The sequence below is a fragment of the Cyanistes caeruleus genome, chromosome 1, assembly GCF_971803275.1.
Source record: "Cyanistes caeruleus chromosome 1, bCyaCae1.hap1.1, whole genome shotgun sequence".
NCBI lineage: Eukaryota > Metazoa > Chordata > Aves > Passeriformes > Paridae > Cyanistes > Cyanistes caeruleus.
Genome location: NC_141701.1, coordinates 100,592,106 through 100,619,677, shown reverse-complemented (window position 1 = coordinate 100,619,677; position 27,572 = coordinate 100,592,106). Strand labels below are relative to the sequence as shown.

General features: G+C 39.9%; 1 protein-coding gene across 30 annotated transcripts in view; it reads right to left on the bottom strand.

Moving 5' to 3' along the window:
* The window catches only part of HECW1 (HECT, C2 and WW domain containing E3 ubiquitin protein ligase 1), a 319,771-nt gene that overhangs the window by 215,212 nt on the left and 76,987 nt on the right, over positions 1–27,572 (bottom strand). For 15 of the 30 annotated variants that reach the window (XM_086845031.1, XM_086845067.1, XM_086845126.1 and 12 more), the window contains one exon: positions 26,778–26,899. The exons of 14 other annotated variants lie outside the window; for them this stretch is intronic. The gene's annotated coding sequence lies outside the window, so the exon portion shown is untranslated. Of the gene's footprint in view, positions 1–26,777; positions 26,900–27,572 lie in introns of those variants that run through there. One more of the 30 variants, XM_086844997.1, reaches the window with a different exon arrangement.

The window sequence follows — 27,572 nt, the reverse complement described above, 5'->3', positions numbered from 1 at the left end:
ATAGAGATTTGGACAACTTGGGTGACTATATAAAGTTTTCTGTTACTGTTTTCATTCTTCCAAAGAAATATCCCAAACTAATTGAAACCGTATTTTTTTTCATAATCAGCATATCATAGCTCTTCAAATTGGAGAATGCAATAGCACTATCCCAGCATCACATCTCTGGCAGTCAGAAATTGCAGTTTCAAAGAGACATGCCTCAGAATGGAAACTTAACTTTTGTGAGAAATTTGGTGGGAAGAAGAGGAAAAGCATTAAGAGGGATAAGGGGATAAATGCAACTATATTTTAATAAATTAATAAAAATCTCCAAGAATTATTAGACAATACACAGTTGAAGCTCTTGAGCCAGAAAGTACAGCAAGCTGGGGAAGTACTGGCAAATGACCACTAGAAAGCCTGGGATGTTCTTACCTTTCATTAAGTAAAACATATGTTACTGGCTCATGAGGCAGAAACTACACAAGGGGGACCTTTCCATCTGATCCAATACAGCTGCTCTCATGCTTCCACAAGGAACTTCACTACAATGCATCATATCTGTTATTAAACTTATTCAAGCTTATTATCATAAAGAGGGTTTTCAATTGCTCTAATCATGAACTAAAGTAGTTGGACTCATAAAAGCATACTAAACTTGCTAAATCTTTCCAGATTCAACGTTGTGAAGTATTTTTTGGCAAATCGAGAAATAAATTGAAAATGTATTCATTTTGCTTACAGAGCCAGGTATCTCTGCCTGTAAATAGGACCCCAAAATCTTGGTTTTCAACACCTCTAGTCTACAGCCATTACGCATTCATACATTATGTGAATGCATACAGAAATATGTATTTGTTGTCCCATTGAAACACAGTTTTCAAAAAGCAGTCTGTATTATATCAAAATCACCTCTCAGAGAAGTAAATGTAAAAAATTTCCTTGATATGAGTGACAGTGCTCTTAAGCCAGGCATCCAAAAGACCCTACTCTGAAAAGCACAGTTTGTACTGGATACTCAAAAAATCAGCAGAATAGGGCATATTGCAATTTGGCTTTTACGTGACAGTAACAATAGAAAAGCTACCCCTTTATCAGAGTTATGTACTTTGCCTTAATACATGGCACATCCTTGCCTCTAAATGGCAAATCCTACAAATCAAGAGAAACATGCTACCAATAGCATAATTCACACACTGTTAACGTGGATACGTTAACATACGATAACGTAATTCTGTCTATTATTTATTACTTTGCTGTGATGTAATCTGCATCTGCACAGTACACAGCCATGCTTGTCCATCACTACAACTTACCTGTCTTCTTTCACATCTCACAAGCCTTAAATGGCTTAAATGATTACAACTTTTACCTTCTGGTGTGGGCTGGGGATAGAGCTGTTGTCAGAGCTCAGTGCAGCCTGGCACTCAGCACTAAGGGAGGTGGACATCTTTGCTGCACCGTTGCAGTGGAGAAGGAGAGCAAAGGTGTTGCACACAGTTATGTAAACATAATATAAAAGTCTTATAAAATATGGTTCGGGCCCTACTACTCTAGCTAAGCTAGCAGTCAGCTTGTAACTTGCCATGTAAAAAAAGGTAAGATTGAAAGCAATTAGCATAACAAACTGTTCTGACAACAGAACCGTTTGTACCTGCAAAAACAATAAATCCATCCCATGAGAATCAGTGAAGACGATGTGTAAACAATTTAAGAATAGAGAGGCTTAGCATGTACACACAAAGCCATCTTTTAACCAATGAGTTGAGTGGCAAGAAAACTACTAGCCAATTGCAAATGAACACAGAATCTGTGAAAACAGTATAAAAATGAGTCATGTGAATAAAAAATTACTTTTTCCTGCATGAAGAAACTGAGTCCCATCTACTTTCTTACTGCAACACAAAGGCAGCTCCTGGCCAGAAGCACACAGAGAGGTTCATCCCTACAAGAAACCTGCCATGCACACTGCGTCCACTCAGAATCAGGTCTCATATCACCGTGGAAAAGCCATTTAAGTGCCGCTGGTTATCAATGCATTATTAGCTCCATCTTTTGTGGACACAAAGAAGTGTTTTCACCACTCGCAGCTCCCTTCATCATCCAGTGTCACAGTGAAAAGTTACTGTGTGGGCACAGCCTTTTAATTAAAAGCCTTGTTAAGCTCTGCACAGCTCTTATTTTTAAAGCAGTGCATGAAATGAAAAAGGGATATCTCCCAGCACAATGTATCCCTAGGAGCCTCTGATAATTAGGGCAGTAACTTAATTTTCACATTTTGGTTTCTATTGGGGTATGTGCCAATTAGGAAGCTTCTGTGACGTTCCTGCCTCCCAAAATTTTTCCCCTTCTTAAAAATTCATGCACAGCTTATGTACAGCTGCCTGCAAGCTCCATTTATGCTATATCAAACATTAAATATTAAAGCGTCCATGAAGAAGTATTATGTAAGCTATCACAAATCCACTGGCACCAAGTGGTGCCTTTTTAACCCACTGATCCTGGTGCAGTACACCTCCCATTTGGATCCCAGCCCACATATGATGCTGGTTTAGGACAACAACCCAATGGAAGCTCAACCATGCAGCCCTGGCTGCTGAGATAAGGACATCTTCAGCTGCACCCCTGGAACCATCCCGGGCCACTGCCCAGGACACTGCAGTCAACATCATCTGGACAGCCCAGGCAGAGCAACTCCTTATTCCCCTCCAGGGAATCTCTCTATCTCTCTACCTTACAGCACGGAATGTCTGTCTCAAGACCTGCCTGCTGAGGTACCCACCCTTCTGAACCCTTTTGACTTCAGTGTCATCATTGGGATTCACTGGGACTTTACTGAACCACTGATGCTGCGCTCTCTTCTCAGTCTGCCACTCCTCACCTGTCCTCTCAGCCTTCTCTCATTTAGGACCACACAATCATTTAGGTTTAAAAAGACCTCTGGGATCAACAAGTCAAAACATTAACTTAGCGCTGTCAAGTTCATCACTAAATCATGTCCCTAAGTGCCACATCTACACATCTTTTGAACACCTTCTGGGATGGCAGTTCCACCATTTCCCTGGGCAGCCTGCTCCAATGCTTGACCACACTTTCAGCGAAGAAAGTTTGCCTGATAGCCCATTAAAACCTCTCCTGGCACATATTGAAGCCATTTGCTCTCACCTTATCACTTGGGAAAAGATACTGACACCACCCCCACCCGATTTTGCAGGTAGTCGGTAGAGAGTGATAAGGTCTCCCGAGTTGTCTTTTCTCCAGGCTAAACAACCCCAGCTCCCTCAGCTGCTCCTCATCAGACCTGCATGTGCACAAACAGGGTAGCAGCTCACTTGCTGAAATCAAGCCCAATTCAGTGCTGTGATTAAGTATATGCTTGAATTTTAAGTGGCATAACTGAAGTATAAAATTTAAACACACGTAGAGGCTCTGTCAGTTAAAGTTAACTGTCTTTACAAGGATTGTAAAACTTGATTCTAGCTGCTAGGTGAACTTTTTTGTAAAAACGAGTAACACACAGAACTACCACTCCTCAGAATAGCTCAGTTTTGTCATTTGCTTTCATCTCTAATTAGGACAAAACATCAAAATATCAGGATTTTTAACAGAATAAAGCATTTAGAAAGTATTGTTTTACATAGTAAGTATTCCAATATTCCCCAGCTGAATGCCTTAGCATTATGGACTAAATAGCAAAGTCTTCATTTAAACTGGTTTGACATTAAATTGAACTGGGTCTAGACTGGCCCCGAGGCCACATTCGATGCCGCAAAGCCTCCCAATAGCATCTCCTGACCTTATTCTCTCCCAAAGGGCTGATCTTCCCAGCCACTTCACATCTCACTGCACTCAGCACACAGGGAGAACCGGTGATCTATTGGGAAGCTGTTCAGGCGAAAGAGAAGGCAGGGAAATTTTTTTCAAATTAATTTCTGTACACTTCCCTGAGTGTACATTTTAGAAAAAAATACAGAAGGACTAAAATTTTAGACATGGCAAAAAACATGCAAAATTTGAGGAATCATTTAAATGGTTACTTACAGCATAAACGAAAATACCTGTTACAATCTGTCTTTAGTGTGCTATACCTTTGTGTCAGATTTCAAATTTCTAGTTCCTCTGTATATATTGATACAATGATCAAGCCATCATTCTTTGATAAGGTAAGTGTATCAACATGATAAATAGGCCCAGCATCTCCAAGTCATCAGTCCCCCCTGTGAACTTCTCCCCCTTCTCTAAATTCTCTCAAAAACTTTCCTGCCCCACAGGCACAAGAAGATGCAACACAGAAAGAAGCAGAAGCTTTCTTTATGTCAGCAGTGTTTTTCCTATTTACCATTACATTTGGAGACCTCAGTTATACAGCTTGTATGTGTTTAACGTGTCACAGTGATTCTGTATCAACCTAATATCTCAATCAAAATGTTGTACTGCAGCAAGAGAAATGCCTAACAGTAGTCTTGGTGTATTAAATCAATTGCATAACTTTTCTTAACATCAAACCAAAAAAGCCTGATTTGACATGATTTTTTTTTTGTACATATCAAATCCCAGATGGGCTAGCTTTCCTTATGCTACCCTTAAGATATATAAATCACATCTCATCATTTCTGTTTGGCATAAATAACAGGTAATAGAAAAACAAGTGTCTGGGTTGTACCATTCCTCCTTCAATATCTACAGAACAGATCCCTTCTGTAGTTTTCCTGAACCTCTCCAGGGCTCTGATATATAATAAAACTTGTATTAGTGGCCTGCACAACACATCAGTAAGCTCTTTTACAACTAACCGATGAAAGTTTCTGGATTTGTTGATTTCCTTAAGTACAAACAGTTTTTATGTTCTGTTCCCTGTAGGGTACCATGTAAGAAATATGCCCAAGAGGCATATACCAGAAAACAGACTCTACTTAAGGCTGAGGTCAAAATGTTTTAACCCGGATGAAGCAAACTAAAGGAGGTCAGAAATGGCAGTATTCTCCCTGCCCTCCAGAAATTTCCTTGAGGAATGTATGTTAAGAGCTACACAATTTTCTGAAAAATAAACTCAAATGAAAATTCCGTATCTTTATTCCTAAATAAATGATTGCAGATAATCTATACAACCTTGCTAACCTCCCTCATTTTGCCTTCTTGTCTTTTATTATCTCTCATCTCTCTTAAATTTTTAAATGGTCTCTTACACCTTTTTTGAGTGAAGAGAATGAGAATCTGTACAAAAGGGTGGAGAGAGTCATGTTTGGTGCCCTCCAGAAAGGACTGTCCTCTTGCTCTGGCCATGTTGCAGTGTGTACCAGTGAAAAGTGTTGTGTTTTCAGTCATAGTCACTGTGCATTCCTGTGGCTAAAATAGAAATCACTGTCAAACATAAAAAAGGTAGAATGAATTCAGATTTTCATTAGATGTCGGTAGCCTGAACAAAACAAAACAAGCTGTATGTTCTGGGCTGGTTCAAGGGAAAGAAGCTCAGGAAGATAAATAGTAATAAAATAAATAAATAGCAATAATGCTTTACTGTACCATAATATCATGGGCAAGTCAAGGAAAACAGAATATGGGTCTAAGCTGTACAAACTATAATCAATCCAGTTTAATTGGTTAATGTTAAACATGTTTTCTATGAAGAATGGGAAAAAGAGTCCAGAGTTCATTTGAGGAAGACAGGAGCAGTGGGCCCAGGCTTCCTGCGCAGGACAAAAAGTCAGAAAACTACTTAGATCCTCCCAGTTTCCTGTGGCAAATTTCAGCTCAGGATCAGAAACTCTGCCTCAGAACCTGCCCAAAGCCTTACCCCAAGAAACAGAAAAGGCAAGAACATGAGTGGAAAACAACATTTGTTTAAGAGCATGGGCAGCAGTGCACAAAGCTACAGCAAGGAACAGCAGCTGAAACAGTCTCTATCATACAGATGATTTTTGCTCATTTTCTGAAGACAGCAGAAAACCCACATTAAGGAGGGCTATCCAGTCCTTTCCCACCTTTTCCCAAGCTTATTCATCCCTTCTTAAACTATTAGCTGTATAAAATTCAACCTTCACAGAACTGTATTATCTGTCAAGCACAGTGAAAGAATGGTGGAAGCTTTCTGGAGAAAAGAGGACCAGATTCACCTCTCTACCCATCAAAGCCTCTTTTATATATATTTTTTCCACAGTAAAATGGAAACAGACTTGTAAAAAAGAAATTTATCTAATTCCTTGAGTTCCCAAGATGAAACCAGTATGGAATATACACAGTGGCTATTCCTCTGCAATTCTTCTCATACTGCTGTAAATGGGGTTTGAACAACTCAAACCCCTTCAACACCCAAGCAAGCTCCTGCACCATTAACTCCTTTTATGCTGATATACCAGTGTTCAGGTTTGGCTGCAGGGATTTAGTTACTTGAGGTTTTTATTTAGTTATTTATTTAGGTTTTTTTTTAGTTATCTTAGGGCATAGAGCCCACCCAAAACCCCACAGCAGTACGACATAAATGAAATACACCTCCAGCTACAAGACTGAAGGGCACACTTTTCATTGCTCTGTGCCACCAGAGCTATATCTGCTGTGGTAGACAGGATTTTGCACAGGTTCACCACCTGAGCATGTTCATTCCCCTGGACAGGCACCAAGCATGCCACTATAGCCACATTGCCAACAGCACCTGGGAGAGTCACATAGAACCTAACTCTTGTATCTCCACAAACCATTCCCTGCTTTGACAACACACTGTGACAACACACTGTACTAAACTTTCATCACCTACTGAATTCCCTTGACGTTACTTAAACCATGTCCTTCGTTTATCTCTCAACACTGGCTTTTTCCATACTTTTAAAACTTTCTCTATGCAATAACACTCTTCAGTGATTCCATCACTGGTTAAAAACAACAATGTCTTTAAGGGCATATTGGCAAAAAAATTGTGAAGTGACAATCACAGTATCTATTTTAGAAACATTCAGAAAGCAGATGACGTAAATCCAACAAGTTTTGGGACTCACCACTGTTTGTGAATAAAAAAGGAAGTAAACTTTGAAATTCAAAACATCCCTTTGGTCCAGATCACAAAAATCTAAATGTAAAATCACACAGTACAATCAAATACATGCACACACAAATAAAGCCTGTTCCAACTTGTCCTGTGCCATACACACAGTTCAATTTGGTTTCAGTAGAGATAAGTTAAGTTGGAAATTTTATTATTGCCAACATCTGTATTTAAGATTTTACCAAGACTGAGGTTTATTTTCCATAATGTTTTTTAATATAGTGCAGATATTCTAGATGAAGGAGATAAGAATATGCTGCCTTCATGAGAATATGAGGGAATATGAGGCTTCACGAGAAATTCAAGTTAAATAGGTTAGCTATTCCCTTTGGTGTAACTACTCATGTTAGTTCAAAAAGGCAGGAAGGAGAAGCAGAAAAATAAAAGAGTTAAAAGGGATCTATAAGGTCGAATGATAGCATAAGAATTTAACACAGATTATTCAATAACCAGTTTATTCTAATTGCTGTTGGACAGCCAATAGAAAAGAGTGCATTGTCTTATCACCAGTGATCACATCTCTCTTGACTCATGAAACACCTCTGTTTCCAGAGGTCTGGAGCTGCCTTGGCAGTTGCTGCTTATTCTCTAGGGATAATTAATCTTCTCAATCAGAAATTCAGCTTTGCTGCCCACCTAATGTATAAGTGAAGGAATCCAACACTGAGAATTTTTCTTAACACCTGACCACCATTGTATATTCTGACACAAAACTAGTTATCCTGCCTACAACAAACTCAAAACAGTTTGGTCTAGGGCTCCTACTTGGGAAGGTGTGCAGAACTGGCATCAGATGAATCTCAGGACAAGACTTTCCATGCTGCCGGTCTTTGAAGGAAGAGTAAGTCAGCTGTCTTTTCAGCCTCAGACATTTCTGTACTACTTGTTGAAATTCTAAGCCTTAGGCAAGAAAAAAAACAAATCTATTGGAATAGAAAAGCCAACCCAGAAGCCTTTTATTTTGTAACTCACTTAAGATTAGAATGACACTTTGCTAGTGGTCCCCAAACTACATTTCTACCATGACTGGCAGCAGGAGGATGAGACTAGCTTAATTCACTCATAGTCTAATTAAGTTTTCTCTTAAAAAATTGAGAAGAATTGAAAATGGTCCATGAGAAATTCAGGTTTGACAGTCATCTATTTCCAAGAAGTTTCAGAATCACTGCTACAGGAGATGAACAATACTATGTATGACTACAGCCTCTTGACACTTACTTACAGGGTTCAGGACAAATTCATCCAGTGTTCTAGTGGAAAGAAATAATTCCCTTTAAGTAAAATAAGCCACAAGTTGCTTCTGAATGGGAACCTTAACAGCTGCAGTACTAGCATCTGTTATAAACAAAGGTGTGCCTTTGATAATCATTTTGCCTCACAAGTCTTTTTCTCAAACTGTTTCATTTGGTATTACAAAGGGACTCTAATTTAATGTTGACATGTATAGTCCACATTATTGCCATATGTCCTGACACTGCTCTCATTCCATCCTATTCTTTTGACATTCCTTATCTACAGAGGCCAGCAGAGACAACTCTTGAGTAATATATTTGTTCACTTGGGGGTAAAGTCATGTACACACATTTATGTTCTTGTGCAATGGGAAGCAAATTTTGCAGCTTTACAGATGTGGTACCTGCATCATGTGCAGCATCCTGGAACACAGGGCCAAAAAACCCAAATAACCCATTGCAAAAACACAATGCTAAAGAGAAAGTCCTAGCCAAAATGACAAAATCTAAAATAAAAATAACTTCATAAATCACCTTGTTGATTCTCCTGGAGTAAGAAGCCAAGCACGCTTAGAAAATATTAATTCCTTTTCCTGTTAAACTTACACTCCAGAAGGTATATGGAGCAGAGTAATTTATTCTGTTTTGTTAATAAGGAAGCTTCTTGGTAAAACTGTAAATTATTTTTGTTTAATAACAGCAAATGGAGCATCACAGAAATACATGTCCTCTATGTGTCTATTGTAAGGCAGACAAGGAAGCCTGGCAGTTGCTCATTATTATTCCTCACGCTGCTTCTAATGAACAGATCTATGCTCTCACTTTTCATTGGCTTAATCAAGGATTCTCTATGATATGCAATTTATCTTTAATATGAAAGTGATTAGGGAGAAGAAAAAAAATGCAGCTGAATGTCCTGGCCACTGAAAACCAGATTAAGGAATTATTCAAAATCCATTCCCTTTATATTGCATTTTTACATTTGCAAATCTCTTGATACATGAAAGCTCAATGAAACCAGTTTATTTTTATAACCCATGGAACAAGACCCACAGTTTTCATTCAGATGGATATGTTGGTAGTTCTTTCAGCAGTCAGCCCACATTGCAATTTTAATATTCTAAAGAAAACCAGAGGAAAGAAGCACACTACCACAGTTTGCAGAAAGGTATTGAAAGTACTTACTAAAATCATAATACTGGCAAACCTTCCACATCCATCCTCTCCTGGTCAAGCATACCAAAAAACACTAGGTTGTCCAGCCTTGCTGAACCTTGCCTGCATCAGAGGTCTCTGAATAGGGGCTTAAAAGCACAGAAGATGACAGCTGGCATAGCTGCTCTTCACTGGGCCAGGAAAAGAACTAAGACTCTTTAGGTGGATGGATGGCCTTCACCACCACTGCACATCTAACTAAAGCTTGAGAAACACTGACTGGATATGGCAAATCTTAAGGACAGGAAGGAGGCCGAAAACTAAGAACAAATCAACCAAAGATGGATTCTCTGGGTTCAGTTTGGAAAGGACTTAAGCCCCCTGAAATATCTAAGCATGGCACAATAAAAACATCACAAAATGGTGTTAAATAAGATTCTCTGAATTTTCCAATCAACATTCCCCAAATGTTTTGAGATGGCACATGAGCTACATAAAAAGAAAATCAATATTGGTGTTTTGGAAGGTTAGTAGTTTATCAAAAGCATTACTTTATTTTCAATCAAAAACAGAAATATAGCATAGGCTGGTTATACAGCCTAACAGTGCTGTAAGCAAGCCCTTTAATATGGGTAGTCTCTGCATGCATTTTTGTTTCACCAGAAGCTTCAAAGGATTAAAAATTTAAAAACACAAAGGCCCCTAAGAACTAGCTTCTGAGGAGATTTTTGGAAACTAAGATCTTAAAAAAAATTCTCTAGACACTTTTTAAAACAATAGTAATCAGCTAAAATGGAAAAGTAGGCAATAAGTCATTACTATGTACATCTCTGACCATTTCATTCAACTCTGTTCAACAGACCATTTCCACCAGGATAATTTCCAAGAGACAATAGAAAAAAAACAATTCTGTGAGACAACTGTTTTCCTTTCCTTCTGAAAAAAAATCCACTTGAATATTTTGTTTCATAAGCAGAGGTCTGCAGTGGGTAAGTCAACTTTGAACAGTAACATATTAAAAGATCCAGCCTTCTAGGACTTGCTGGAACTGGATGTGATTCCCCAAGTAGGGCAATGTATCCCAGCCATTGGGGGAAACCATGTCTCCAGAACCTGCCTCTATCCTGGCAGCTCCCCAGACTAACGCTGCCTTCCACCTGCCATACCATCACCTGCAGCAATGTATAATAATACATAAAAAACAGTGTGCACTATGTGCATTTCTTTCAATCAAAAGTTATCTTTGATACTTATGAATTCCCCCCTGCATTTAGCCCTGCATAGCCACCTCTATAATGTTTTTAAATAAAAACCCATCTTCCCATAAAAACTCACGTGCATGATAGCACACCTTACTAAGTTTGATGGGAACCACTCTGAAGTGACAAGAATAATGTGGTAGCCTTGCATTTCTAAATCAGGATCAATATAAATCTTTAAGCTACTTTTGCATTCTTTCCCTTTTTTAAAAAAACATCTCTAACACAGCTGAGAAATAGATTCTACTAAAACACCACCACCTTTCCAATGACATAAACACAATGTCTCCCATGCACATGGAAGTGCATCTCTCAGGAATGGGAGATGTGCACAGCCCAGACAATTGAGCAGACCCCTGAGTATACCAATATAACCTTGCCCATACTCCAAACTCTCTTAGTACAAGTCCTCTGACACCCAGCTTCTTTTTTCACATTTGGTTGCCAGCATTAGTTTAGGTTCCTGACACAAACACAATGCAACAAGCCCATTGCCTGCATTGTGCAAACCTGAAGAATGAATAACATTCAGTCTTAAATAAAACTGAAAGCTGCTTCACACCTTGCAGTCCTTCCATATTTTCCCTCATGTCTTCCCAGTACAGTTATCTTGAAAGAGAAGTGATCTTAACTGTTTCTAAGAAAATCAGCCTCTAATAGTATCTTGTCTCTGAGGTATAGAAAAGCATCTCGTGAAAAAAAAAGAGACACTAAATATGTGCTTAAACATGTTCTTGACTTCATACTATCCAAAGAATTCTTATACATTGTTTATTATAACCATCTAACTTAGATGCCTGTAATTCTATTCTCCAATTCTCAGTGCACAGAGCCTCCTTCCAGGGACTGAACAAGGAGCAGCTTTTCACAATGCCTAGAGGAACTTAATTACCTCCTCAGCTTTGACCCCTCTGTCAGATTCAAATAAGCTGATCAATGGGGGCAAAAGCTATGAGGTACCAATAGGAGAGAGACAAAGACAACTGGATCAGAGGGTTGTTAATCTGTAAGCCTCATTTCCTTCTGAAACCAGGCTAAAGAAGTATCTTGGGACAAAAGACTTGTGACAGCCCATCCCTTACCTACTCATGTGTAGGAATGCAGCTGGATAGCATGGTAATTATGGACTGGAGAATTTAGGGGGTTATTTTAAATGATGTGCTTACCCTGGAGCAAAAGCTTTAAAAGGACAAATTGGAAGAAGTCATTATCTCACCCAACCTCTCCCAGTGTTTCCTCCCTTCCCCCTCTTTTTAATTTTAACCTTGATCACAGCCAGCTCCAACAGTCGGGCTTTTCCTTTTGTTTGACACTGTAGTAAAGTTGTAGAGCTGTTTGTGAAATGTGTTGCCATGGAAACTAATGTGTGCTGCCATGGAGATCATGTCAAATCCAGCTTCATATCTTCACTGCAGACTCAAGAAAAGAGGAAGAAAAGGCAATGAGGAGAAATCCTTCCTTGAAAAACCAAATGTTTTGAAATACTAGCAAATCTAACAAGAGAAGTGTCAAAAATGGAGGCTGCTTTTAAACCATCAACATTAACTAATAATTCGAACAATGATTTCTGGGATACCACTTCTTTTAACAATGTTCTCAGAACCCGCATAGTTCAGGGCTTCAAAGTGTTGAACAACATATGTGCAACATCCTGGATTCATTTTTAAACTATCTAGATACCAAAAAACCTTGCTCAAGAATCTTTCCAAGTCTAGGAATTTCAAGAAGCACAGCAGGAAGGCAGAAACTAGCAACTGCAGAAGGTGCATAAAATGCATGTGTTTTAATAAGATAAATTAATCAATGATTCATGACATTTAGATTTAGACCTGGAAGAGATTAAGGAACTGAAGTTCATTCTAAAGAAAATAACTAAAAAAGAAATAATCTAGACATCTTTTTAAAGTAAATGGTAGATACAAAAATCTTGTATTAATTTCTCTACACTTTAAAACTCCAATTCTTATTTTTCCTGTATTCTTTAAATTAAAAGAAGGAGGTTATAACTGAAAGTCACCAGGAAATTACTTTAAGGTTATGAGGTATCTTAAATTCTCCCAGTTGCCAAATCCTAAGCATTCAGGCTCCCAGAGCAAAACCCAATTGACACAAACTCTGCTTTATCCCATTCAAACAAATTTCAAGCAGAGTTTCTCTAATCAGTGTGCACAGTCATCCTGCTTTAAAAGTAAAGCTATTTCTAAATCTTTTCTAGATCAGGGACAAAGTAAGTGTGCCTGGCTCATGAAACTATTTGAATCACTGGTAATAAAATTTCAGAATAAGGAAACATATAAATTAATGTTCAAAGACCCATCATGAAGAGCAATGCCTTCATGAGTTAATACTAGATCTTGTCAAATACAATATCTACTATGTTTTATGCAAAATATATTGCATCTCCAAATTATAACAGTTCTTCACACTTGATGGCTCTGCACCAAGCACTGAGGATTTGCAGATTTTATAACACATGAGCAAAATAATTTGGGTATTTTATAAATGCATTTTGAGTACAAACTAAGACTACAAATTTAAAATTCAAGCAGTCATTTTCTGTGAAAGAAGGGGAAATAAGCACTAAAAACATGAACAAACATGTCTTCTTCCCCAAGCTTATGGATTCCAGGAAAAAAAAAACAAACCATAAACTTTTATGAAAGTTTAACAGCAAGGAAAACTTTGCAGATCCATCAGTCCAAAGGATTTGTCTGAGAAAAAAATTACAGATATAAAAATGTCTTCTATTAAAATATATAAAAATCACCCTGCTATAAAATATTAAAGCATCACATGTTTTCTTATATACAAAAGGTGCTTTTCACAAAACTAGATATTTAATCAACACTTCTATACTTCATGTTAGCCTGCAGGCAGAAAACCTGCCCTGTATCTGACAAATCAAGTTGTGAGGCATGTAACGCTATTTTCAGAGTGCCAGCAAGAAACAAACTGAATACGGCAGCAAAGTTGCACTGTATAAAACAAGGAGGAGGACTGGTTGAACTCTTCCACAACTACACAGTGATAAAATAACTTTTAGTAAATTACATGTATTTTAGATGGAATGACATAAAGTATATTTTAGATGAGAATAAATTTTAAGGTTCATAGATTCAGCCCACAAAAAGTCTTTTAAAAATAACCCTTGAAAATGGATTAATATCTTACACTGCTCCTGCTCTCTGAAAACAGCTGGAATCTAACATCCACCTTGACTGGGATAGGCTGAAGCCCTGCAAAACATCTGTACTAAGACAACCTGATTCACTGAGATGCTACAACTTAAATCCTGCTTCCTTCTCACACATCTACTTTCTCACTATAAACAGTTACCTAAACTTCTCATCCCTCATTTTCCCCCCCCTCCCCCACACAATATGGGAAAAAAAACCCATAAACCTATAGTAATTTTATTTTAACCATATCATGAATTAATCGAAGTTTATGCTATAAATCAGATCCCACTTCCTTCCTATCTTATGCATTTGAGGAAAGGTTCCTTCACTTTTGAGGACAGGTTGAGGAAGCTGAGCTTCAGCAGCCTTGAGAAGAGACAGCTACGAGGGAACCTCATCAATGTCTGTAATTATCTGAAGGGAGAGTGAGAATTCCCCCAAGAGAATGGGGCCAGACACTTCTGGCCAAGCAACAGGGCAAGAGACAACCAGCGGAAACTGATGCACAGGAAATTCCAGCTGAACACAAGTGAGAACTTCACTGTGTGACTCAGCACTGGGACAGATTGCTCAGAGAGGTTGTGGAGCCTCCTTCCCTGGAGATATTTGACAGCTGTCTGGACACAATCTAGACTAACATGCTCTAGGGGACCCTGTTTAGGCAGGAGGGTTGGAATAGATGACCTCCAGTGATTCTGTTATTTGGCCACAAATGCATAAGGTATCAGGGGAAAAGGAGATTCTTTTCATCTGGAGCGTTTCTTCTACTTGGGTACAATCTACATAATATAGAAAATATTCCAGGTAACAATACCAAATACTCTTTCTACCTGGAAACTGCTGCACAGATCCTAGGACCAGCTGGCACACTGTGCACCTGGCCAGTTTATTAACTTTTTGGATCTTGCAACCATCCCCAGGGAGAGGAAAATAAAAGCGCAACTGATTTTCTTATTCCCTTGACATTGAATTTATGCAGCCTCCCTCAGAGGCTGCAAAGTCTAGACAAAGAAGAGTAAGTCTGGACTGCAATCCCTCTTGCAGGCATTTACTCTGATGAGAGCACTCCAGGAGCTCTTGGAGGTGGACAAATCCAAAAACAGCATCAAGATACTTGTTAGAGTAGCAACAAGAAACAGATTCACCAAGAAAAAACACCTCAAACTGATTTATTTTTCTTCTGCAGCAAACTACCACAGAAACACAGCAGTACACACTGCATAAATACAGTAAGGAGAACTTTGAGACAGGTGTTGTGATTTAGCCCCATTGCACAAGCCCTGTGCAGCCACCCGGTCACTCCCCACTCAGTGGGATCAGGGAGAGGATCAGACAAGTAAAAGCTAGAAAATTCATGGGTTGAAATAAAGACAAGTTTAACAGAGAAAGCAGAAGCTGCACTCACAAGCAGAGCAAATAAATTAATTCACTGTTTCCCATGGGCATGCAGGTGTTCAGCCATCTCCAGGAGAGCAGAACTGTCCCATCAGGCAGAACAGACACTTGAGAAGACAAACGCCGTGACATTGGAAGTCCAGCCCTTCTTTCTTCTTTCCCCAGCTTTACATGCTGAGCATGATGCCATATAGTATGGGTTATTCCTGTGCTCAGTTGGGGTCAGCTGTCCTGGCTGTGTCCTTCCAATTCCTTGGGCACATCCAGCGTCCTCACGGTAGGGGTGGTACAAGAAGCAGAAAAGGCCTTGAGGCTCTGCAGGCCCTGCCCAGCAGTAACAGAAACATCTCTGTATTATCAACACTCTTTTCGCCACAAATCCAAAATACAGCCCCATGCCAGCTACTGTAAAAAAAATTAACTCCCCCCCAGCCAAAACCAGAACATCAGGTAAGAGTACTCAGGGAGCACCAATTGGTAAGAGGGGATGACAATCTGAACAGGAGTCAAGCTGTTGAGCACAAGGCAAACAAGCAGGCTGGAGCACATAAACATGTCTGTGACCCACAGAACACGGGGACTTGTCCTTCCACTCTACTGAGCATCAGCAAAGCTTCAGCTGCAGTACTACATCCTCTGTAGTGCCTGGGTGCTGCATTTGAGGAAAGAAATGAGCCAACTGGAGCAGGTCCAAAGAGCCACAGGAAAGAGCAAAATTCGACAAAACACAATCCATAAATACATACATATAACTGGGACTAGCTAGAAAAAACGTGGAAAAAAGATGGAAGATGGAGTGGGAAGAAAGGTGCAATTGACACTATTCAGTATTTAGGATGCTTCTGTGAAGAAGAAAGAATTTTTTTATTTTTTTTTGTGCCCACACTGGGTGGGACTGATTATACCACTGCAAGAGTCAGCTTAGACATTATGAAAAACTTCCTAACAATTAAGAGAGCAGAACAGGTGTGATACTGTAAATGCAAGGAAAATGAAGCAGCTCTTTAAAATTGCTGTTACGTTGGAGTAAAAGACAGTGGGAGAAGCACTGTATCTGTAAGCAAAATTTTTCTTCCTCTTCCATAAGGGATGGCTTGGAAATGGTCACTACTCCATCTAATCAAGTAGCTATTTTAAACATCATTTCTAATTGATAAATAAATAAAAGCCAGGTAAAATGACTGTTTTTAATGAGAATCTGCTTTCTTTCAACTGAAGAGTTACATGGCAATGGAACAATTGAATATGGCAATGTACTTCTTTTTCCAGATGGCATTTTCTATTATTTGCATACTTATTGTAAGACACAACAAGATATGACAGTTTCTCCAATTTCTTGTCAAATTCTCTTTGTATTTTCATCTGCAATAAATGACAAATGGGGCAAAAGCAATGACAGGTACTCTCCTCACCATATGAGTAGGGGGAGAAAAATTGCATACACAAGTGATCCATTAGTTTAATGCAAAAGAGATTATGGAAGTAGTAGTCGCTCAAGAGCAAAGGGATAAGTGATGTTCTCACAAGCCATTACGCTAATGGTGAGAGCAAGGGAATGCCTCTGTAATTGCCGGAGAACAGGCTGAGAGAGACCTCTGGGGATTCAGACAGAGCACAGGGCAAAGGAGAAACCACTCAGCCCTGGCAGAGGGATGACTGCTGACTTACAAAATCACATGTGTTAGTACAGACATCAGACCTATCCTTGCAGGCTTTACTTGTTAAATGTCAGTCTCTGGTTTGTTCAAGACCCCATGAGTCAAATGTATTTCAAAAGCATTGCCTAAGGGACTAAAGGATCAAGTGTTAAGTTCCCTATATACCCTCCTCCTCAATTCATTTGGTAGTTCCAGTTTCCCAATTCAATCTTCATCTGTAGAGGCAAGAGCAGAACATGGATGCAAAGCTTTGAGCTCTACGAAACCTGGTCACACCAAGGGAAGAAGTGAGCCACTTCCTTTTCATGCTTCTAGTACACCTGGCTCAAGAGACAGACCTTTTGCTGCTTCCTTAAAATCTGCCATCTCACGTATGTCTCCACCCCTTGGCTGACCTTCTGCCAACCAGTTCACTGCCCTTCCATCTCCTGGGTTCAGCCAGTGCCAAACTGCTTGCGGCCAGCACACATGAAAAATTAACCACATTGATTTAAAGCAACAGAAAACTGCTGAAGCCTCATGAACTTACCCACTATGCTCCAGGTACAACTCCACAAGAGGCTGGCATGGCTGATGCCATGCTCCCTTTGAGCCAGTGAAGGTTGGAGATGGTATCTCTGAATGGTGGGGGACTCATTAGTATGAAGTCAAAGTGAGGCACACATGTGGCCACATGCCTCAATCAGCCCTGATTCCCAGAACTAGGGAGCCACTTCACAGACTCAATGTGCCCTCTGCAGTGCTTCACTGCTTTCAGACACTTTGTTGTGCTTCATCTCTCACAGGCTTGGTACACTGCACAAGCTCTTACCAATGGGCACACACTGCTAACAAATGTCTCCCTCATCTGTTGGCTTTTTGGCAGTCCACAATAGGTCACTCTTAATGCAATTTCATTTCCTTAATTAAATCTTCCCTGAGGTATCATCACAGAGTATTATTTTCCTTTGATTATTTAATATTTCAGAATAGAGACAGTCTCACCCTGCTTTCATGGGGTAGAATGTTTCTCCCTTGATTAAATCCCAGAGAAGATGACAGGAGTTTTCTTTTTGAGTAACATTCACGTTTGTTAAATAAACAGCATCTAAAATGCCATATAACAAGGCTTTGGAGACTGTAAAGGGAAAAGTGAAGCATAGCCAAGTCAAAATCACCCCAAAGCAATACAGAAACCCTGTCGTTTCTGCTATCTCAAACTTACAGGGTTTGTTTGCAACTGGGCAGAAAGACTCTCAAATTCAACCTCCTTCTAGAGAGAGCAGCACTTTTGGGAATTTAATAAAAACCAAGGCTTCTCCTAATGTTCATAGTCTCGGTAGTCACACGGTTAAGGAAAAAAACCCTCAGCTTTCCAGCAGTACAACTCCAACCTACTACACAGTGAAAGCCTTGAACCCTGTAAGCACCCTGATCTCATAGGAGAAAGTATCCACATCAAAAGCCTTGAAAATTCCTCTATTGGCAGGGAGTCCAACTCCTGAATTTTCAACACTTATAGACAGAATTTTTGTCTGGATATGTGATGACCCCTTGCACTTTCCAGAGGTACATCACTCTACATAGTTATGTGCAGGTGATTATGAATCAACCTTCAGTGATACCTTCTACTGAATATAATGGCATTCAGCCCCTCTCTTAAAGCAAAACTAAACTCTCCAGGGAGGTAGACACAAGCAATGTGAGCAACATACACTTCAAGGAAATGCTAATATGAACTATCACAGAAATACTGACCAGAAATTCCAGTCTTGTATTGACACAAACAACCCTATAGTAGATGTGAGGTGAGATGTATATCATCCAGGTCTAGCTGTTTTGCTTAAATTTGCATTGAGGCTTCCTTGAGAGAGAAACACAGGAAATTACAACTTATCTTAAAACAGAGAATGGGTCATCCCAAGCCCCCCTCCCCACTACAAAGAACCCAGTTATTCCATTGGCACAAAAAGGCTCAATTCTAGACAGCCAAAGTAAGATATAAAATGAGATATATTTAATACAGCAATGGGAGAAAGATTCCCAGAACAAACACCAAAATGAACAGGAATCCCCAGTACCCTCTAAGAGCCACAATGATCCCAACAAGCAACTTGTGCATGAAAATCCCAAGCAGAACTTACTGAGGTCTTCTGCATTTTTGGAAGATTTAAATATTTCACCTACTAATAAGGCAAATTCAAAACTATCAGAAGTGACTGTCTCACAAATGGCCACTATCAGACACAATTCTGTGAAATACAAGGTATAGAACTGAACAGTGAATCATCCAGTGTCTGAACACCCAAACCCCTTTAGTATCATACGGCTAAAATGAACATGTAGCAGCAGTTCACAGATATTATTGCAATGGACATTTTGTAGCAGCAAGGGAAGGATCTGAAGGAAGAAAAGTAACAAACTACTCAGGCAGTCTCTTACCCCTGGTTTAATGAGTAGAGAAAGCATCTTGAAGTGAGTTGCCAGACTTCGTTGCAAAAACAAAGTACTTCAGTCATGTTAATTATCCAGCAAAAGAAGAGGCAGAGGGCATAAGAATGTGTATTTAAGAATAATCAGTATTTAGCAGACCCACAAAGATAAAAATAAGATGAATAGACAAAAAAAATTGACCTGGGATTGAAATAAAATGAAACAGAGGAGAAAAATGCCCTCAGAGCAGAGTTTTAACTTGCAGAAAGCTGATGATGTTAAGTTTGCCATACAAAAGGAGAAAAATGACCAAATCACGGATAAAGATTTTTGTCAAAAGGCAAACAAAATTACATTTCACAATAATGCAATAACAGAGGTAAATTACATCTAATTTAAAAAAAAAAAAATTAAAAATCACAAATACTACAACTAAGTTCCTGACCAAAATATTGGAAGTAGGAGGAGATGAAGGAGAGAAAGGGGTCACAGATGAGAAACTGCATTATATCTAAATGAGATAGCAGTGGAACAGGACCACAAGATAACCAGAGCTACAACAAAAGATGCAAAGCTATGTATTAGGGGATTGGAGTTAGAAGGCAGTCTTGGATTTAATGCAAAAGGAGTATCTGAAAAATAGAAGTGCACAGTATAATGGTGACAAATCAGGAGCAGGATGGTATGCAAGTACCGAAGATGAAGGCAGAGGAGAAGATTAAGAGAAGATTCAGGGAAGGATAAAAGACAGCTGAGGGAAGAGATGAGGTTCACATGTTCATAAGGAGGAGAGAGAGGAGAGCAAGGAAAGCAAAAGGTCATCAAGAGAAAGCAGTAGGAATCAGGTTCACAACATCCTAAAGGAAGTGATTCTTAATGCAACAGCTAGTTGAGCTGTGAAATTCGTTTTCAAATACAATGGAGGTACAAATAGGTTCAAAGGAAAGCAGAGGAAACTTCATGGAGCAGATCTCTGTTGAAAGGCACTAAATCCACAAAAACACAAGCAGTTAAAAAGGTTTCTGAGTAGCAAATGGTTGGGGTAAGGTTAAAGAAATAATACAGAAGAATGTTTTTTTCTCACAGCAGACAAAAATCCCTGCAAAACACCATCTCCATTGCTTTAGTAAGTCTAGACCAAAGATTTTTACCCTTAGGCCTTCAAATCTGTTCACAGTCCACCCAGGTGACGACTGTCACAAACACTTTAAACCAACAAAAACTGACACTTCCACAAGGATAAATGCCTTGCCCTCCTCCCAGTTCTTATTCCCAGTCTTTGCTGGGTGTTTACTTGTATTGCCATAAGCCTTCACAGAACAGCCTAGCAGACTTCACTCTGGGTTAAAAGCACACAGCATAAAATAACTGGTTACTTCTAACCCAGGTCACTTCCCTGACACAGCTCTCCATGCAGGCACACAAATGCATGTCCTGACCCAAGGGAATGACTAACATGCAGAAAAGAGTGGCTAGAGAAGCAGAAGGATGCACTGGGATTATTTAGCCTGGAGAAGAAAAGGCTCAAAGGGGATCTTATCAATGTGCATAAATAGCTGGTGGGATGGAATGAGGCAGACTGAGCAAGGCTCTTTTCAGTGGTGACCAGTGATAGGACCAGAGGCAATGGGCACAGACTGAAATACAGAAAATTCCCGTTAAGAAAAAAAACATTAAGAAAGATAAAAGCCCCAAACAACTGTGAGGCCTGAAGAATGCAGGTTACATAGATAACTGGATGGCAGATTTGACATAACATTCCTATGTTATGTTCCTATGAGATCACATCCCTGCTAGAAGAGCATTTAGTACCTGAAAATTTCAACTGAAAATGGCAAAGTATTTGTGGCAGAGCATGACAAAGATCTCTTAAAGATCCCCATTTTTGTCCACGGACAGGAAAACATCTCTAAGGAAAGGGAAATAACTTTGTAAAATATATTTTTCTACATATATTTGGCTATCTGTACTCAGCCTAGCAAAAGGCTATGCACAGTGATAAAGCTTCTGCTAATTTGCTTTTGCCTCATCTGTCAACAGACACATTCATGTTTTGCCAGACTAAACAGCTGGAGGATGGTCTTCAACATACCAGAGCAACCCACAAGGCAAAGAGTGAAGTTCTTTGAAGGATAAGACAAATCACCACAAAAGTGTAAGACTTTAATTGAAGCCATCATTTTTCTGTCCATAGCACAAATGACTCATTTGACTGCCACAAAAGAAGTGAAGCCAAAATGGGACATTTGTCTCCTTGATGAGGACCACTTTAGAACAATCCAGTGAGAAAGTCTGCCTTTGCTATACCCTAAGACAGCCCCACTGTATCAAAATACAGGGCATTTTAAAACTAAGAAGGTCCCAATACCACTGAAACCAGGAGGGCCCAGAGAGTAGCACTATAGTCATTTGCACCAGCTGCTTGAAAGCCCAAACACAGGCTCAAACAGCTATAAAAAAGGTGTTTGGGAGGTAGAAGGAAGTAAAGACAATGAGAAGAAAAAATTTGCTCCCAGCAGTGTCAGGAGGGAAAAAAAAGAGAACATAACATTTGAATTGAAACTGGGAGAATGGAATTCAAAACCGGAGCAGGGATCCCATTCAAGGTGATCTTGTCAAGCCAGAAAGCAACTGTGTATGTTTGGGGGACAGGTTTCCCTCACTGATGTGTTTTTGTTTTCCAATGCACAAGAGTTAGAAAACTGCAAACTGAGAAATCTGTGTGGTCTCTGTCCCACATAAACATGCAGTGACTATTTCCACAGTTATTTTAAGACCTCATGGGCCAAATGCATCCCTAGTGCAAGATCAGTGACTTAAACGAACTTGGCATAAGCAGAGAGATGAGCCCCAGGCTTCCATGAAGTAAATACAATAGTACAGCACTTTAATGATGTGCACTGGAGATGGGAGATAGTTTTTAAGAAAGGGCTGTATTAAGAAATGGCAGAGTAGGTCGAGTCTCCTCTGCACTGTGGGAAATGGAAGCATTTTGAAGTTTTCTTTACAGCTGAAACATAACAACAACCACCACCTTGCCACACCTCCATGTCTGATCTCTCCCAAGATCATTGGGATCTGGATCTGATCATTAAACAAGGCTGCAGGGCTCCAGATCCTCTGAACAGTTGCCAGCTGCAGTACAAACACATTCTCATGAGGAACATTTTGATTCTGTTTAAAACAGCATTTTTTTTGACAGAAAACTGTTCCACTGGCAAATTTTCATGCAGCTTCACTACTTAATATGCCTCCCCTCCTCCCACACATGCATGCTCCAGAACTACTTGAAGAAGATAATTATACTGCATATTCACAATGTATTGGATTTGCTCCTGCCAGGTCACCTGTCTTCACTGGGAGTGAGAGACACCAAAGAAAGGAGTCATCAAAACAAGGGTGATGCAATGTCTACACATAAATGACACATATTCCCCAAAAATACCTGCAGATAAAAATACATGGAGTTTTGGGGGATGGGGGGTTTAAGAGGCTTGGTAGCCTCAGGGTAGCTCACATGGTGACAAATTCAGCTATTTACTCAAACAGCTATCTATCAGAAAATGAGCAGCGTAATTAAATCACCAATCTTGATCAACAACTCATGATTTGCTTGTGATTTGTGGGGGTCTCTAGTTTCCAGCAAATAATCCACCAGTGCTGCACAGATCTGAGTACTACTTGTATCTCCATCTCTTCCCTGTGACTCAGCATTCAGCAGGGCTGCCAAGGGTTGGTCCAAACTCCTGAACCACACCTGAAGCTGGGCAAGCCCAGCAGGATAGCACTGCAGGGACGTAAACCACAGCAAGAGGAGGAACATCGGAATTGGTTAGCAGTCTCTGAAAAAGCCTTCTCAATGCCAGCCCTCTCTGCTCTAAAACAGGACTATTTTTTTCTTTCACAGCAATTACATAAAAATGGTTCATTATGCAGAAGACTTGCTACCTCCAGCAGATGCAGAATTTGCCTGCTGACTTAGGCTGAAAAAGTTTTTTACCTCCTGCTTCCTTTAAAAATACATGTATGTGGGTAAACAAGTGTCATAGGGTAGCAAACAAAAAAAACCCTTAAAAGCTCTTGGAGGGAGCAAACTTCTTTTCGTTCATCATGAACTGCAATTTTAACTATGTTCCTCTAATAAGAAATCCTCAATTGGCATGAAGTCCAACTGAGACCTCTGCAGCTACAAGGTCTCCCTCTCACTCATCTATCAGAATCCATGAAATGAGAATCAAGGGAAATGGTTATGGAAAGACAATGGATTTGGCTGAGTGGTGCACCTGGAAAGCATTTCTCAGTAATCTCTCACCTTCATCTTCTCCCTCAAACTCAGAGGTGAGCCCAACAACTTTCTAGGCTCTGATCCAGGCTCCTCTGAGATTACCACATATGATATGCATCTTATCAAAGCTCTGACTGAATTACATCAGTATCCTATTACATGGGAATTCATATTTGAAAGCATTAGCTACCAGGATTCCACTGAAAAAAATACTGCATAAAACAAGCCAAATGAACATGCAAATTCCCACTGGATGCATCACTGAGGCATGAACAAAAACAGTTCAGAAGACTAAAACTGAACATAGATATTCTGGGCCAGATCAAAAGAATGGGGCTTACACAAAATTTAGAGATTGAAGGTGAAAATGAGACTCACTGCTACTCAGTCCTGCTCTCAGCATAAGAGGATTCAGGAACCTTGTGTTCTGCTCCTGTGCATCACAGAAACACCAGTCTTGACAACCCTTATGCTACTCTGCATATAAAACACTGGAACCAGCTCTTGGCAAAGGCACACACAAACTCCCCCTCTACCCATTAAAGCAGAAATATACTCCCTCTTGCTCTCTGGATCAATGACTCTTCAAATCTTCCATGTAGAACATAATAACTTTGGCCAGATGCATGTAAAGCGTGTCCCATACTCACACACACTTAGAGACAATCCCTCCCTGTTAGGACACATTCCTGGAAAGCCACAGATCTAGGTCCTAGATCTAAATCAGGTGCAAGAGAAACAGTAACACCCTCTCTGGGGAGTGCAGCTCCTCCCTGAACACCACCCCTTACCTGACACACTAGTTCTGGAGTTCCTGCTTTTGAGGACCTGCCTGCCTTCAGGCACTGTTAACCAATTTTGCACTTAATCCAGGGCACAATCACACTGAGGGGGCAGAGATGCAGCAAGCTACTTTTGCCTTCATTACACAGGGAATAAAAGCCTTGGGGACAGCAGAGCACTGCACATAAACCAGTCACACAGCCAACTCAAGACAATCCGGCATGGCTCTCTTTTTGGTGCAGCACTGCACGAAACATGGCTATAGTGTCATGGATAGCAGCTAGTAAGCTCACAACCTGCCGTGTACACTTAGCAGCTTAGACCTTCATTTGCTTAAGGCCCTCTTATCACTTTTCATTTCATCATGTGGATGTCCCCTCTCGTGGTCCCACAAGGATTATTTGGATTAGCAATGCTGCATTTATATCCTTTCTGGTCCAGGTAGCTAAAGCAGATGAACTGGGTTTTCAGTGAGTTATTAGAAAGCCATCAAGTGGACTGATCTCCTGTCCATCTCTCAGACCTATTGTGAGAAGGTCACAAGTCAGCCAAGCATATTATTCACCATGACCCTTCCTGAGCTGTCAGATAATTTGGTGTTAAATCACACTCCTCCTCAAACACCCCATTTCACATCTTCCCCTTGCTAAGCCAGCTTGACAGCTCATCTCATGCAAAACATGAACGTACTACTGCTACCACCACTTACACACTAGCTTTCCTAAGGTGCCTTGTCTCTCTAAGGTCAGCAGGACTCCCTCAGCAGGAAACATCACGCATGCACACACAGCCCTGGCAGAATTAGGTTGGGAAAAAATAGGTCAAACCAGGCATATATTTAACGTGGAGACCAAACCTCAGAATTTTCCCAACAAAGAATTCGTACACATGTGCACAAAATCCACATTTTTATAACCATTAGAAAATAATTTTTATCTGAACTAGGCAACTAAAATATTTTACAGAAGCAGAGGCTCTACCAGAAATATTTCTATTCCCACTCCAAATAGGGTTTAAATGATCTCCTGTGCAGCCCTACATCATCCTTTTGCTGTAATCAAGCAACTTTTTTCTCTACTATCTTTTGGGAAGTTGTTACTTATTTCCATCCTTAGGCATTTTTAGGGGTTTTTTGAAAGATGGTAACAGTGCCAGGTTGAAACACCCTTGCAGGGAGTGTGGCCTGAGCCACTACCCCTGTTCCAAACTTCAAAAAATCACCTTTGCAGACAGGGGAAAGAGGAAAAAGGGGAAGGAGGCATGAGGGCAGCCTGCCCCTTTCTAGAAGTTCTGCAGCAGCTTCCCTGGACTTCTGATAATCTTCCAAGATGGAGAAGGCAATACATCTGACATGTCAAAAAAAATTACCAAGCGGCTCAAACAAGCAAGTCAAGAAGCTGCTCCTTAGATTCCTTTTCTAGAAAGATGCTGTCTTCTTCCACCCTACTGTAGGAGCCACCTCCAGACAAACCTCAATAACTCAATTGGCAAGCTGAACACACAGGGACACCCAGAACACTTTAATACACATTTGCTACAGTTTTGCTGCATTTGCTTCTTGTGATTTTGTTCCCACATCCCAAACTTTTTCATTCCCTGCCCAGCAACAGTAAAACCTAATTTGCAAATTCCCCTAAGCACTTCGTGATAAGCAAGTACCCCCTCTGCACCACGCAAAGGATAGCAATATTTAAGGACTCAGAGACTTACAGTTAGGTGATACATGCTTTTAATTCAATGCTCTAATATAATTGGTCAAACACACATGCTAAGGTTTTAGCCTACATCATGATATTGGGTATGGAGAATTAGTCTGAGTTATTAAACATATTTTAATTGTCTGAAATATAAAATTGCATGACCAATGCTACCTGCACAGCAATCTGCATTGCAAAGAACAGTACTTTGCACTCACTTGGCTCTTGAGCATGGGGAAGGTTGAAGGGGGAGAACGGACTATCAAAGAGAATGAAAACATGTGCAGAGAGGGAGTCTTTGAAAATCTACAAAGAGGATTCTTTGGAAGTGACAGTTCTGAGGAGCATGAAAGAATAAGGCAAAGTCAAATTTCAAGAGTGGGCAATGTTCTACACACCAGGATGCAGTTTCCTGACCAACATAAGAACTGCTGCCTTTAGTCAGGTGAGAAATCTTATTCTTGAATGGAAACTTTGTTCACATAGAAACTGGGTAATTTCATACACAAAGCAAAATCCTTAAGGAACATTTAGAAGTGGGAACAAAAAGGCACGTAAATCAGGTAGCCTGACTCTTATAACCTACCAAAGTGTTCCCTCTTGGAAAGGATTCTACCACAGGATCATGTGTTTCTCTACTGAAATAATTTTCTAGCCTAAGAAGTGAAGGAGAAAATACAGTTCAGCTCATTAGTCCTTAATACCTGGTTTGGGTAGTAACTTCTATGGCTGTTTCTGCTTTAGCCTGCTGCTCGAGTAATGAGAAAGAAACGTCAGTGCTACATTCTTGCACAGGACACAGCTAGCTTCCCAATGACACTCAGTTCTGTAAAAAAAAAAAAAATTTAAAAAAAATCACCAGAGGCCTTGCAGCACTGCCTTTCACCAAGAAAAGTTACAAATAACCTCAGATCAGCTACCACTTGAGAGCATAGTGCAGTCAAATTAGGCAACTTAAGAGTTCATGGAAAGACCTTACTCCTTATCTCTAGACATCATTCACATGGGCCGGTAACCAAGGATAGGAGACAACCTATTGACTACTGGGCATTTCATGTGTCTCGAACAGCATCATCTTGGAAACAGGTGTTCTGACTCCAAGATTAAATATTTCATCTTCTTACCCCACTTTTCATGGTTAAGCATGTGGCAACTAAACTTTGCTATTTAAATCAAGATGTGACTTCAGAGAATAAATCACATATTTTCTTTGTCTTCTTAAGGCAACCATGCAGTCGCACATGAAACATACCTCGCTGAAGAAAAGCGTATATATAGTGTTTTAAATTAAAAATCCTAGGCCCTCTCACATGGCTTTTTTAAACACATCATTAAAGACAACTGACAACCCAATACTTGATGGATGTTCTGCATTAAAATGTGAACTCTAAATTTAAATTTTCCTGAGGCTGCATTAAGACCTTGGAATGAGACAGTATCTCCTACTTTAATGACACTATCAGTCTTGAAACGGCCCAGTTTTCAAAAGGAAAGCAGCA